The sequence below is a fragment of the Bos indicus genome, chromosome 4 (genome assembly GCF_029378745.1).
Source record: "Bos indicus isolate NIAB-ARS_2022 breed Sahiwal x Tharparkar chromosome 4, NIAB-ARS_B.indTharparkar_mat_pri_1.0, whole genome shotgun sequence".
Taxonomy (NCBI): domain Eukaryota; kingdom Metazoa; phylum Chordata; class Mammalia; order Artiodactyla; family Bovidae; genus Bos; species Bos indicus.
In genome coordinates this window covers 4,308,057-4,323,191 of record NC_091763.1, presented here as the reverse complement: position 1 = coordinate 4,323,191, position 15,135 = coordinate 4,308,057, and the positions used below count along the sequence as shown (strand labels likewise).

General features: G+C 39.7%; 1 pseudogene; it reads right to left on the bottom strand.

Annotated features, from left to right (window-relative positions):
* Positions 1-11,347: 11,347 nt before the first annotated feature.
* Positions 11,348-11,982, bottom strand: LOC109557838 (ataxin-3-like; annotated as a pseudogene).
* Positions 11,983-15,135: the final 3,153 nt, after the last annotated feature.

The window sequence follows — 15,135 nt, the reverse complement described above, 5'->3', positions numbered from 1 at the left end:
CGTCGAGTCAGTGATGCCATCCAGCCATCTCATCCTCTGTCGTCCCCTTCTCCTCCTGTCCCCAATCCCTCCCAGCATCAGAATCTTTTCCAATGAGTCAACTCTTTGCATGAGGTGGCCAAAGTACTGGAGTTTCAGCTTTAGCATCATTCCTTCAGCCTGTATTTTAGTGCTTATGGCTGTGTTCTTGCTTTGCTAGAGAATTAGTGTGGTATGTCTTGCTTTGGAATTTGTTGGCTCTTAAGTGGAGCTTGGTTTCAGTTTAAGTATGGAGGCTTTTGGATGAGGTCTTGTTGATTAATGTTCCCTGGAGTCAGGAATTCTCTGGTGTTCTCAGGTTTTGGAGTTAAGCCTCCTGACTCTGGTTTTCAGTCTTATTCTTACAGTAGTCTCAAGACGTCTCCATCCATACAGCACAGATGATAAAACATCTAAGTTATTGGTGAAGAGATTCTCCACAGTGAGGGACACCCAGAGAGGTTCACAGAGTTACATGGGGAAGAGAACAGGGAGGAGGGAGATAGAGGTGACCAGGAGGAGAAGAGGGGAATCAAAAGAGGAGAGAGCAATCTAGCCAGTGATCAGTTTCCTAAGTGTTCTTCACAGCCCAGAACACCCAGAGGGATTCACAGAGCTAAATATGGAAGAGAAGGGGGAGGGAGGAGATGAAATGACCTGGGGGAAAAAGGGAGAGTCAAAAGAGGAGAGAGCAATCAAGCCAGTAATCACACTCTAAAGTGAAAATGGATAATGAAGAATAGATTCTTAAAGGTACAAAATTGATAACAAGCACCAAAAAGCAAAGATTAAAAACTTAGAGTAGAGGTTAGACTCTAAAAGGCGCAATATTAAAAATACAAAACAAAATCAATCATAAAAATTATATAAAATATATATATGAAATTTGCTTTAAAAATAGGGTTTCTTTTTGCAAGGTAATGCTGCTGCGTCACTTTAGTCATGTCCGACTCTGTGTGACCCCATAGACGGCAGCCCAACAGGCTTCCCATTATAAAAGAAAAAATAAAAGAGTAATAAAGAACTTAAAAATAAAAATAAAATAAAAAGTGATAATAGTAAAAACATATCTAGGAATTTCTCTGGTGCTGTTGTGGGCAATGTGGGGTCAGTTCAGTTTCAGATAGTTCCTTGTTCCAGCTTGTACTTGTTCTCAAGGTCTATAGGCCCCTTCCAATGTTCAGTTAATGTTAACTACAGGGTTTTAATCTGTTGCACTTGTCACTTCCAGAGCAGTTCCCTCTTCTTTGTTTATTTTGGGTTCCTCAGTTTTCAAGTCTCTTCAGTGTCTAATTTCCACCCGGACACAGGGAGTGAAGGTGGTCACTTATTTAGACTCACTTATTCAGTTGTGTTGTGAGAAGGGAGGAACACTGCAAACAAATATTGCTGGTGTGTGTGGGGAGTGCTCACAGTGTATGGACCACAGTGGGTTTGCCCCAGCTCACCGTGGTGTGTGACTGCTGGGTCTACACTGCTTAGGCTCCAGGTTGCTCTGCAGGCATATGGTCCAAAGCAGGCCCTGCGTTTCGTGCATTTCCCAAGTCTAAGCTGCGCAGGTTCAGGTTCTCCGTTCTCCACATGGGTGCAGACTCAGGCCTGCGTTTTGTGCCCATCCTAGGTCCGAACAGCTCAGGTGACCAGGTGCATGGTGACTGCACTGTCCCCGGTGGGCCATGTGTCTTATTCACCACCCCCTGTCCCAGCTGCTTGGATCCCAGACACTCGGTTTCCTGGGTGCATTGTGAGAGCAGCATTTCAAGTGTGCCATGTGCCTCCTCTGGGGAGCTGATCTCAGGCTGTGACCCTCCTGACAGATGTCAACCTTCCAGGATTCCAGGAAGATGTGATTAGCAACTGGGAGCCTGCTCACAGTTTGGTGGAGGATGCTGTGTCTTGGGCAGAGAGTGCCCCTTGCCTTTCTGCTCTGGCTGTCACCTGCCTGCCTCTCTGCCTCCAGCACAGGGGAGGAGCCTGTAGGCAGCTGGCTAGCTCTCCTTTGGTATTTACTCAATCCTTTTTTCTGTGAGCCAGCCAGACTTCGTGTTAGGTTAGAGTCTTTCACAGGAAAGTTCTCTCTCTCTCTCTCTCTCTCTCTTTTTTTTCCCTCTCTGGCTTTCCCACAGCTTGGGTTGCTACCTCACATTAGCTCCCTCAAATTGTCCTCAGAGCATTCAGGTCTGGTCCTTACCCTAAACACGCATTCTGCACCTCCCTGTCCAGCCTCTGCTTGTTGGTGGTAAGTGCAAACATCTGGGCTACTTCTGCACTGAAAGTTGAGGTTAGGCATGCATTCTGCGTTTTGTTTTGTTTTTCCCTCCCAGTTATGTTGCCCTCTGAGATTCCAAAACTCCCCACAGACCCACCAGTGAGAGGGTTTCCTGCTGTTTGGAAACATCTCCTTCACTGTTCCCTCCCCAGGACAGGTGTCAGTCTCTAATTCTTTTGTCTCTCTCTTTGTCTTTTATATTTTGTCCTATCTCCATTTGAAGAGAAAGGGCTGCCTTTCTGGGTGCTTGGTGCCCTCCACCAGCATTCAGAAGTTGTTTTGTGGAAGTGGCTCAGCATTCAAATGATCTTTTGATGAATTTGTGGGGGAGAAATTGGTCTCCCTGTCCTATTCTGCTGCCATCTTGCTATAAGTATGAATTTATTCTGAGGTTCTCTATTCTGTTCTATTGATCTATTTGTATGTTTCTGTGAGAATCATTGTACTTAGTCACTCAGTCCTGTCAACTCTTTGAGACACCATGGACTACAGCACACCGAGCTTCCCAGTACTTCACCATCTCCCAAAGCTTGCTCAAACTCCTTTCTATTGAGTCTATGATGTCATCCAACCATCTCATTCTCTGTTGTCCCTTTCTCCTCCTACCTTCAATCTTTCCTAGCATCAGGGTCTTTTCTAACGAGTCAGCTCTTTACATCAGTGGGTCAAATATTGGAGCTTCAGCATCATTTCTTCCAATGAACATTTGGGTTCATTTCCTATAGGATTGACTGATTTGATTTTGCTGTCCAAGGGACTCTCAAGAGTCTTCTCCAACACCACAGTTCAAAAGCATTAATTCTCCAGCAATCATCCTTCTTTATGGTCTAACTCTCACATCCATACATGGTTGCTGGCAAAATTATAGCTTTGACTATACAGACCTTTGTTGGCAAAGTATTCCCTCTGTTTTTTGATATGCTGTCTAGGTTTGTCATTGCTTATGTTCCAAGGAACAAGCGTCTTTTAATTTCCTGGCTACAGTCACCATGCTGGAACTACAAGCTGGAATCAAAATTGCTGGGAGAAATATCAGTAACCTCAGATATGTAGATGACACCACCCTTATGGCAGAAAGTGAAGAACTAAAGAGCCGTTTGATGAAAGTGAAAAAGGAGAGTGAAAAAGTTGGCTTAAAGCTCAACATTCAGAAAACTAAGATCATGGCATCTGGTGCCATCACTTCGTGGCAAATAGATAGGTAAACAGTGGAAAGAAACAGTGGCTGACTTTATTTTTCTGGGCTCCAAAATCACTGCAGATGGTGATTGCAGCTATGAAATTAAAAGACGCTTACTCCTTGGAAGGAAAGTTATGACCAACCTAGACAGCATATTCAAAAGCAGAGACATTACTTTGCCAACAAAGGTCCATCTAGTCAAGGCTATGGTTTTTCCTGTGGTCATGTATGGATGTGAGAGTTGGACTATAAAGAAACCTGAGCACTGAAGAATTGATGCTTTTGAACTGTGGTGTTGGAGAAGACTCTTGAGAGTCCCTTGGACTGCAGGGAGATCCAACCAGTCCATCCTAAAGAAAATCAGTCCTAAATATTCATTGGAAGGACTGATGCTGCCTGAAACTCCAATACTTTGGCCACCTGATGTGAAGAGCTGACTCATTTGAAAATACCCTGATGGTGGGAAAGATTGAGGGCAGGAGGAGAAGGGGACGACAGAGGACGAGATGGTTGGATAGCATCACAGACTCAACCGACATGGGTTTGGGTGGACTCCGGGAGTTGGTGATGGACAGGGAGGCCTGGCATGCTGTGGTTTATGGGGTCGTAAAGAGTCAGACATGACTGACTGACTGAACTAAACAGTCACCGTCTACAATGATTTTGGAGCCCAAGAAAATAAAGTCTCTCACTGTTTCCATTGCTTCCCCATCTATTTGCCATGAAGTGATGGGATCAGATGCCATGATCTTCTTTTTTTTAATGTTGAGTTTTAATCCAGATTTTTTATTCTCTTCTTTCATCTTCATCAAGAGGCTCTTTAGTTCCTCTTCACTTTCTGCCATTAGGGTGGTTTCATCTGCATATCTGAGGCTATTGATATTTCTCCTGGCAATCTTGATTCCAGCCTGTGCATCATACAGCACATTATTTTGCATAATATATTCTTCATATAAGTTAAATAAGCGGGTGACAATATACAGCCTTGATATACTCCTTTCCCAATTTTGAACCACTCCCTTGTTCCATGTCCAATTCTAACTGTTGCTTCTTGACTTGAATAGAGGTTTATCACAGGCAGGTAAGGTGGTCTGGTATTCCCATCTCTTGAGGAAGAATTTTTCACAATTTGTTATGATGCACACAAAGGATTTAGCATAGTTAATAAAGCAAAAGTAGATGTTTTATTGGAATTCTCTTGCTTTTCTATGATCCAGCAGATGTTGGCAATTTTATCTCTGGTTCCTCTGTCTTTTCTAAATCCAGCTTGTACATTTAGAAGTTCTTCGTTATTGCCCTGTTGAAGCCTAACTTGGAGGATTTTGAGTTAGTATCATACTGTTTTGATTTATTTAGTTTCATAGTTTAGTTTGAAATCAGGAAGCATGATACCACCAACTTTCTTCCAATTACTTAAGATTACTTTGGCTACTCGGGCTCTATACAAATATTGCAATTGTTTGTTCCAGAATTACACTGAGTCCATATATTGCTTTGAGTGGTGTGGATACTTTAACAATATTTACTCTTCTAATCCATGAGTGTGGTATATCTTTCTATTTGTGTCATCTTAAATTTCTTTCATTAGTGTCTTAGTTTTCAGAGTACGTTTTTTTTTTTTTTTTTCCTTCTTGAATAATTGAACTGTGTTTCTTAAAATTTCTTTCTGGTAGTTTATTATTAGTGTATAGATATGCAACATATTTTTGTACACTAAATGTATATTCTGCAACTTTACTGAATTGATTTATTACCTATGTTAATTTTTGGTGAAGCTACTAGTGTTTTCTATGTATCGTTTTGTGTCTGCACTGTGCCAATTTTCGTTCTTAATTACTAATTTGAATGTCCTATTTTATTTTTTTAATTTTTTGTCTAATTGCCATGAAGAGAACTTCAATACAATGGTGAATAAAAGTGGCAAAAATAAAAGGCATCCTTGTCTTGTCTTTGATCTTAGAGAAAAAGCTTTCAACTTCATACCATTTAATATGATGTTAGTTGAGAATTTGGCATATTTGGTTTTTGTTATATTGAGGCTTTTATGATATTCATTTTGTTTCTTCTTTATCCACCTCATTGAGTGTTTTTATTGTAAATGGAGGTTGAATTTCGTTAGATTTTTTTTTTTTTTTTGCATCTGTTAAGATGATCATATGATTTTATCCTCCATTGGTATATTATGTGGACTGATTTGCAAATATTAAACAATCCTTTTATTTCTGTAATAAATTCAATTTGATTATGGGTCTTTTTACTGTATTGTTAAATTTAGTTTCCTAATATCCAGTTGAGCCACTTCAAATCCTGAAAGATGATCTCTGAAAGTGCTGCACTCAATATGCCAGCAAATTTGGAAAACTCAGAAATGGCCACAGGACTGGAAAAGGTCAGTTTTCATTCCAACCCAAAGAAAGGCAATGCCAAAGAATGCTCAAACTATAGCACAATTGCACTCATCTCACATGCTAGTAAAGTAATGCTCAAAATTCTCCAAGCCAGGCTTCAGCAATATGTGAACTGGGAACTTCCAGATGTTCAAGCAGGATTTAGAAAAGGCAGAGGAACCAGAGATCAAATTGTCAACATCTGCTGGATCATGGAAAAAGCAAGAGAGTTCCAGAAAAACATCTATTTCTGCTTTATTGACTATGCCAAAGCCTTTGACTGTGTGGGTCACAATAAACCACGGACAATTCTTCAAGAGATGGGAATACCAGACCACCTGACGTGCCTCTTGACAAACCTATACGCAGGTCAGGAACAACAGTTAGAACTGGACATGGAACAACAGACTGGTTCCAAATAGGAAAAGGAATACATTAAGGCTGTATATTGTCACCCTGCTTATTTAACTTATATGCAGAGTACATCATGAGAAACGCTGGGCTGGAAGAAGCACAAGCTGGAATCAAGATTGCTGAGAGAAATATCAATAACTTTATATATGCAGATGACACCACCCTTATGGCAGAAAGTGAAGAGGAACTAAAAAGCCTCTTGATGAAAGTGAAACAGGAGAGTGAAAAAGTTGCCTTAAAGCTCAAAATTCAGAAAACTAAGATCATGGCATCTGGTCCCATGACTTCATGGGAAATAGATGGGGAAACAGTGGAAATAGTGTCAGACTTTTTTGAGGCTCCAAAATCACTGCAGATGGTGACTGCAGCCATGAAATTAAAAGACGCTTACTCCTGGGAAGGAAAGTTATGACTAACCTAGATAGCATATTCAAAAGCAGAGACATTACTTTGACAACAAAGGTCCATCTAGTCAAGGCTATGGTTTTTCCTGTGGTCATGTATGGATGTGAGAGTTGGACTGTGAAGAAAGCTGAGCCCCAAAGAATTGATGCTTTTGAACTGTGGTGTTGGAGAAGACTCTTGAGAGTCTCTTGGACTGCAAGGAGATCCAACCAGTCCATTCTAAAGGAGATCAGTCTTGGGTGTTCTTTGGAAGGAATGATGCTAGAGCTGAAACTCCAGTACTTTGGCCACCTCATGTGAAGAGTTGACTCTTTGGAAAAGACTCTGATGCTGGGAGGGATTGGGGGCATGAGGAGAAGGGGACGAAGAGGATGAGATGGCTGGATGGCATCACTGACTCGATGGAAGTGAGTTTGAGTGAACTCCAGGAGATGGTGATGGACAGGGAGGCCTGGTGTGCTGTGATTCATGGGGTGGCAGAGAGTCAGACACGACGGAGAGACTGAACTGAACTGAACTGAATATTTTGTTGAGAATTTTTTGCATCTATATTCATCTGGGTTATTGGACTGCAATTTCCTTTTTTTTCTTTTAAGTATCTTTCTATAATTTTGTAATCAGGATAATATTGGCTTGAGTATGAATTTGTAGGCCTTACTTCCTCTTAATTTTTGAAGTAGCTTGAGAAGGATAGATATTTTCATAAGATTTTTTTTTGTAAACATGTGGTAGAATTCACCTATGAAGCTATTTGGTTCTGTGCTTTTATTTGTTGGGACTTTTTAGATTATTGATTCAATTTCACTACTAGTGTATTTTATCCTGTTCATATTATCTATTTCTTCCTGATTCATTCTTGAAATATTGTACCTTTCTAGGAATTTATCCATTTCTTCTAGATTGTTTAATTTATTGGTATGCAATTATTCATAGTATCTTCTTAGTATCCTTTATATTTCTGTTTTCTCAGTTACAATTGCTCTTCTTTCATTTTTGATTTCACTTATTTAAGGCTTTTTCTCTGTGTTTTTTTTTTTTTTTTATGCATGTGGCTAAAGCTTTACCAGTTATGTATCTCTTTCCAAGCAACCAGCTCTTCATTTCATTGAATTTTTTCTACTGTAATTTCAGCTTCTATTTCATTTATTTCCACTCTTATCTTTGTTATTTATTTCCTTCTACTAATTTTGAGCTTTATTTGTTCTTATATTTCTAATTCCTTTAGGTATAAGTTTAGACTGTTTATCTGAAAAATTTTGTTTATTTGTTTTCTGAAGTATGCTTGTATTCCTGTACTCTTTCCTCCTAAAATTGGTTTTGCTGGCTCACACAGATTTTAGAATGTTGTGCTTCTGTTTTCATTTGCCTTCAGTTATTTATTGATATCATTTTTTATTTCTTCAGTGACTCATTGGTTGTTTAATATCATGTTGTTTATCTTCCCCATATTTGTAATTGCCCTCCCCCCAGTTTTCTTTTTTTTTTCACACATGAACAAAACTCTCATTTATTTTCAAATACTTGGGCAGAGCTGATTTCAGAGTTTAGAAATGCACCAGAATCATGAAATAATGATCCCTTCTTAAAGGGCTTAAAAACTCAAGAAACATTACCATCTTTCAAAAGAGTTGTAGAAAATGATGAAAACCAAGTAACAGAGAAACGGCAATCAGAGAAAATAACATGAGAAAGCATGCAAGTGCATGATACACAGTCAGAGGGGGGAAAAATGTATCCTTCTGGAACCATGGCTATTATCAACACAGAGGCAAGGCACTGTCCTACAAGGTTAATTTGGTTACAGAGAAATAAGAGCAAGTATTAGAGGATAAATGTAAGCCAAATCCTTATGTGGAAGGGAGGAAAAGAAGACAAAATGTGGGGAAATTCTGTGGCCAGAGCTAGTTATAATTAGTTGGTCTGCAAAGAGATCCAAGAAAAATGCCCTAATTTTTGAAAAGTTAGATATTGCACATTCAAAAAACAAACAAACAAACAAAAGAACAGTTAGAAAATGATTTTAAATTTAATTGTTTAATGCCTCTTTGACTAGTGTTTGGAGGATCATTATCTATAACTGATGTATTTTTCACCCTCTCATCTTTTTGTTTGCAAACCACTTAAGTCTTATTTCCTCTGTTGAAAAATTTTCTCCTTGACACATTATCAAAATGCACCCTATGCTGTAATCACATAGGACAATATTGGAAAGACTGAATATCTAAATGATTTGGGAAAGATATTTTTCCCTTCTGTTTTGAGATTACTTCTAACAGTTTCTAAAGACATCATTAAAGCTGCCTGAAGCATTTCTTCTTCATTCATAGAATCACCTAGATCACTGATAAGTGCTCCTGAACTTGTGCTCAGTTTTTCACATAGATGTGTAAGCTGTCCTGGTGGATCTTGCTGCTGCTGCTACTTTTCAAAGTAGGCTTCTCATCTCTTCCATAGCTCTTCTAAAGTAAGATGTGAAACTGATGTCTGTGAAATACCTTGCCATGTATTACTGGAAATACCTTGCATACTTTGCTCTATAGCCCTGCAGAGATCTGTTTTTTTCAACTTCCACATCAATTTCCTGGAGACTTAGTGCCAGAGCCTTTTGCAAATCTGCTCATCTTTGTCTAACATTCAGTTCAGTTCAGTCACTTAGTCATGTCTGACTCTTTGAGACCCCATGAATTGCAGCAAGCCAGGCCACCTTGTCCATCACCAACTCCCGGAGTTCAACAAACTCATGTCCCAATGAGTTGGTGATGCCATCCAGCCATCTCTTCCTCTGTCGTCCCCTTCTCCTTCTGCCCCCAATCCCTCCCAGCATCAGAGTCTTTTCCAAAGAGTCAACTCTTCACATGAGGTGGCCAAAGTACTGGAGTTTCAGCTTTAGCATCATTCCTTCCAAAGAACACCCAGGTCTGATCTCCTTTAGAAAGGACTGGTTGGATCTCCTTGCAGTCCAAGGGACTCTCAAGAGTCTTCTCCAACACCACAGTTCAAAACCATCAATTCTTTGGCACTTAGCTTTCTTCACAGTCCAACTCTCACATCCATACATGACCACAGGAAAAACCATAGCCTTGACTAGATGGACCTTTGTTGTCAAAGTAATGTCTCTGTTTTTGAATATGCTATCTAGGTTGGTCATAACTTTCCTTCCCAGGAGTAAGCGTCTTTTAATTTCATGGCTGCAGTCACCATCTGCAGTGATTTTGGAGCCCAGAAAAATAAAGTCTGACACTGTTTCCATTATTTCCCCATCTATTTCCCATGAAGTGATGAGACCAGATGCCATGATCTTCGTTTTCTGAATGTTAAGCTTTAAGCCAACTTTTTCACTCTCCTGTTTCACTTTCATCAAGAGGCTTTTTAGTTCCTCTTCACTTTCTGCCATAAGGGTGGTGTCATCTGCACATCTGAGATTATTGATATTTCTCCCAACAATCTCGATTCCAGCTTGTGCTTCTTCCAGCCCAGCATTTCTCATGATGTACTCTGCATATAAGTTAAATAAGCAGGGTGACAATATATAGCCTTGATGTACTCCTTTTCCTATTTGGAATCAGTCTGTTGCTCCATGTCCAGTTCTAACTGTTGCTTCCTGACCTGCATATATGTTTCTCAAGAGGCAGGTCAGGTGGTCTGGTATTCCCATCTCTTGAAGAATTGTCCACGGTTTATTGTGATCCACACAGTCAAAGGCTTTGGCATAGTCAATAAAGCAGAAATAGATGTTTTTCTGAAACTCTTGCTTTTTCCATTATCCATCGGATGTTGGCAATTTGATCTCTGGTTCCTCTGCCTTTTCTAAAACCAGCTTGAACATCTGGAAGTTCATGGTTCATGTATTGCTGAAGCCTGGCTTGGAGAATTTTGAGCATTACTTACCAGCATGTGAGATGAGTGCAATTGTGCAATAGTTTGAACATTCTTTGGCATTGCCTTTCTTTGGGATTGGAATGAAAACTGACCTTTTCCAGTCCTGTGGCCACTGCTGAGTTTTCCAAATTTGCTGGCATATTGAGTGCAGCACTTTCACAGCATCATCTTACAGGATTTGAAATAGCTCAACTGAAATTCCATCACCTCCACTAGCTTTGTTCATAGTGATGCTTTCTAAGGCCCTCTTGGCTTCACCTTCCAGGATGTCTGGCTCTAGATGAGTGATCACATCATCCTGATTATCTTGGTCATGAAGATTTTTTTGTACAGTTCTTCTCTGTATTCTTGCCACCTTTTCTTAATATCTTCTGCTTCTGTTAGGTCCGTACCATTTCTGTCTTTTATTCAGCCCATATTTGCATGAAATGTTCCTTTGGTAGCTCTAATTTTCTTGGAGAGATCTCTAGTCTTTCCCATTCTGTTGTTTTCCTCTATTTCTTTGCATTGATCACTGAGGAAGGCTTTCTTATCTCTTCTTGCTATTCTTTGGAACTCTGCATTCAGATGTTTATATCTTTCCTTTTCTCCTTTGCTTTTTGCTTCTCTTCTTTTCACAGCTATTTGTAAGGCCTCCCCAGACAGCCATTTTGCTTTTTCTGCATTTCTTTTCCATGGGGATGGTCTTGATCCCTGTCTCCTGTACAATGTCACGAACCTCCGTCCATAGTTTATCAGGCACTCTATCTATCAGATCTAATCCCTTAAATCTATTTCTCACTACTGACCCATAATTTATTCTAAGACATATTCTAGATCTGTTTTCTGTATTCTCTGTTCTTTGAGTTGTGCTAATTCTTCTCCAATAAGTTTTGGTCGATACATTTGTTGGACTCTGATCATCTGTAGGAGTTAGTCACTATCTGGCAGATCATCCTTAACAACAAATATAGAATCACCTTCCTGTTATAACTGAGCAAGAAAAATGCAAGAAAAATGATCTTAATTCTGGACCTGTCAAGAGAGACTTCAAGTTGAACCACTGTTTCCTAATTTTCTAACTATAAACCAGTGTTCTTTATAATTGTATATAAGTGATTTTTCATTTTGGGGATCGATCCAGAGCCTCTGACACTCTGGATTGCTAAAGAGGATTAGTTCTAAGCCCTGAACTTTCAAGGCATTGCTTATAACTTGAATAGAGAAAAAAGCCCTGTGGTCCGTATTTCCAGAAGGCTGCTGCAAAAATGTGTTATAATCTTCACTAGCACTTCTGCTTCTGCCATTTCTCATTGCCTCTTACTCATCTAGCTGGTGTGCAACTGAAGATAATTCCCCAGGCCTGAAGTATTCTTCTTGCGATAGGTTATTCAAGCAAAGTTGAGCACAAAGTGAGCCTTCTTTTTTTGTGTGTGAAAGATGGACTGCATCTTTATTAGTCTCCAGTTTTATTCTTGTAATTGATGTCTAATTTCATGTGATTGTGGTCAGAAAAGATGTTTGATATGACTTCAATCTTAAATTTATGAGATGCGTTTTTTGGCCTAGCATTTGACCCATCCTGCAGAATGTTTCATGTGTACTGAATGTGTATTCTGCTGCTCTTAGATGAAATGTCCTATATATATGGATTAAATCAATCTGCTTTTATGTGTCATTTAAGGCCAGTGTTCCTTGTTGATTTTGTTTCCATAATCTAACCATTGATGTAAGTAGGATGTTAAATTCCCCTGCTATTATTGTATTGCTCTCAAATACTTCCTTTATATCTGTTAATACTTGCTCTATGTATTAGGAGCTCCTATGTTTGGTGCATAATTATTTACAATGTTATAACCTCTTGTTTGGTTGTTACTTTTATCATTATGTAATATCCTTTTTTTTGTATCTTGTTACAGCCTTTGTTGTAAAGTGTTTTTTTTGTCAAAATTGAGTATCCCTACCCAAAATTTCTTTTTGTTTCCATCCCTTCCCTTTCAATCTACATGTGTATTTAGTTTTGAACAGAGTCATTTGTAGAATGCATATATAGTTTTTATTTTTTTAATCCATTCAGTCTTGTTATGTCTTTTGATCAAAGCATTTAATTCATGGGATTCCCAGGTAGTTCAACTGGCAAAGAAATCTGCCTGCAATGCAGGAGATCCGGTTCAACTCCTGGATTGGGAAGTTCCCCTGGAGAAGGGATAGGCTACCCACTCCAGCATTTTTGGGCTTCCTTGGTGGCTCAGATGGTAAAGAATATGCTTGCAATGTAGGAGACCTGGATTGGGAAGATCCTCTGGAGGAGGGGAGGGCAACCCATTCCAGTATTCTTGACTGGAGAATCCCCACGGACAGAGGAACCTGGTGGGCTATTCACCTTTGCTTGAATAACCTGTTGCAAGAATATTTGTGTAGCCCAAAGAGTTGGACATGACTGAGTGACTAAACACACATACCTTTAAAGCTATTACTGCTGTGTATGGACTTATTTTCACTTTAATTTTTTTCTGAATTTTGTTATTCTTCTCTGTTACTTTCTTCTCTTCTTCTCTTCCTTGGTGATACGATGACTTTCTTGGTGTTGTATTTATATTTCTTTTTCTTTATTTGTTACATTTATTGTGGATTTTCATTTTGTAGCTCACATGAGGTTTTTGTTTAACAATCTATGTATAATAGTCTATTTTAATTTGATGACTGTTTAAGATGGAGTGGATTCCAAAATCACTACATTTTTATGCCAACCTCATGTTTTTTCCTTAATTAAGTTCAGTGAGATTTTTGTGACTATGACTTTGCTTATCTCCTTTTCATTTAGTTCTTTGTCTGAGTTTTTATATTGTTCTGTCTTGTTTGTCTGGAAGATGTTTGCCTTTTTATTTTGTCTCTCTGTATTTCTTTCTATGTATTAGGTGTATTTGTTAGATTATCATGAGGCTTGATTATGTCATGACTATTGTGGCTGCACTGGAGAGCAAAGCTGGCTCCTGTACAATTGGCTGTGAGGCTCAACCATAAGTTTTATGGGCTTGCTGCTGTGTGGATCTGGCCTCCCAGAAGGTGAGCTGCTTCTGGGGGGATTGGTGGCATGAGCAAGCAATACCCTCCACCCAGCTGGTGGAGGGTCAGAGGTGCTTTGGAAATGCCAGCCATTGGGTGGGTGAATTGAGTGGGGCTAGTCCTCAAGGGAATGACAGTGTGGTGTGCACAGTGTTAGTTAAGTTGATGGAAAGTGACATAAAAGTTGCCAATCAGACTGAGCTAACTAGGTAGAAGGAGAATTTAAAAAAATGTACCTGTGAGCACTTCTATCCCTGGAGGAATTTCTATCAGATTCTGCCCCTATGGAACCCACCCTAAAATTAATCAGTGAGTCTCCTCCTATGATCCAGGTGTTTTTCAAGCTCCTGCCTTTGTGCTGGGATTTGAAGCGAGTTCTTTGTGGGAGCCTTTTAAGAGAGGAGTCTTGGTTTCCCACAGCCGCTTTTCCAGATGTAAATTCTGATTGTTTTCAAAGTCGAATATTACCGACGCCTGTCTCCTCTTCTGGGGAGCCTGATTGGGACTTGGGCCCTTTCTTCTTCAAGGGTCCTCCACATTTAGAATATTCCCCCAATTGTGAGTCTCTGCTTTGGAGGTATGGCTTCTATTGCACCACATCTCTGCCCCTCCTCCCCATCCCCATGCGGCCTTTTATTTATATTCTTAGTTGTAGAAAACCTGTTCTGCTGGTCTTCAGCTCCTTCTCAGAGGTGGCTGTTCTTCTATATGTTCTAGTTTTGGTGTTCACTGGGAAGGGGTGAGCTCAGAGTCTTCCCACTTTGCATGGGCTGATTACTCTAAAAATTGCTCTACAACTCTAAAGTTCTTAAATTCTGAGTTTAATAATGCAAAAGATGGGATAATCTTATAGCTTAACTGGGGCAACTCTCTGCTTTTTTCCTGGTAGGCCTGAAAGTCTGGTACTGACACTTGTCCAGGATAAGAATGAGATGTGCTAGCTGGTGAATTAAAATGTGCTGCTTAGAGTTTGAAATTTCCCTGGAGGCACTCAGGGTTAGTGTCTCTACATTTTTCAGAAATGTATTGATTGGGGGTTTATATCTGTGTACACCAGGTTATTCAGCCTGAATTTGCTGCAGGACCAGTGGGATATATAGATCTCACTGGGAACTTTTGCCTGGGGCTTCCTGAAGGCAAGTTTCTTCATGCACATTTTTTTTCCTATTCTGAAGTTGAAGCTTGATTTTGGTGACCAACCACTCCAGGTATCTGTACTCAAGATTTTCCTAGAATGTGATCTTTTAAATGCTAATACTAGGAAACTGCCAGGAATAGTAGGTTGATTAATGCAAGGTAAATTCTGTGCATCTGAGAAAGGACCCAGGAGTGAGGAGGATGTTTATAATTCTCTTAGGTACCCAATGCCTGACTGGGTAATTTTTGTCTGTATTCTTTATCTTTACTTAAACTTTACATGAGCTCACCCTATGAAGCCTTGTGAGTCCTTGCAATGATCCTACTCTATGAAACAGATGAAGCATTATAAGATTTTAAAAGCAGTGCTCTGATTGGGTAGGCACTGATAAGTAAGAATT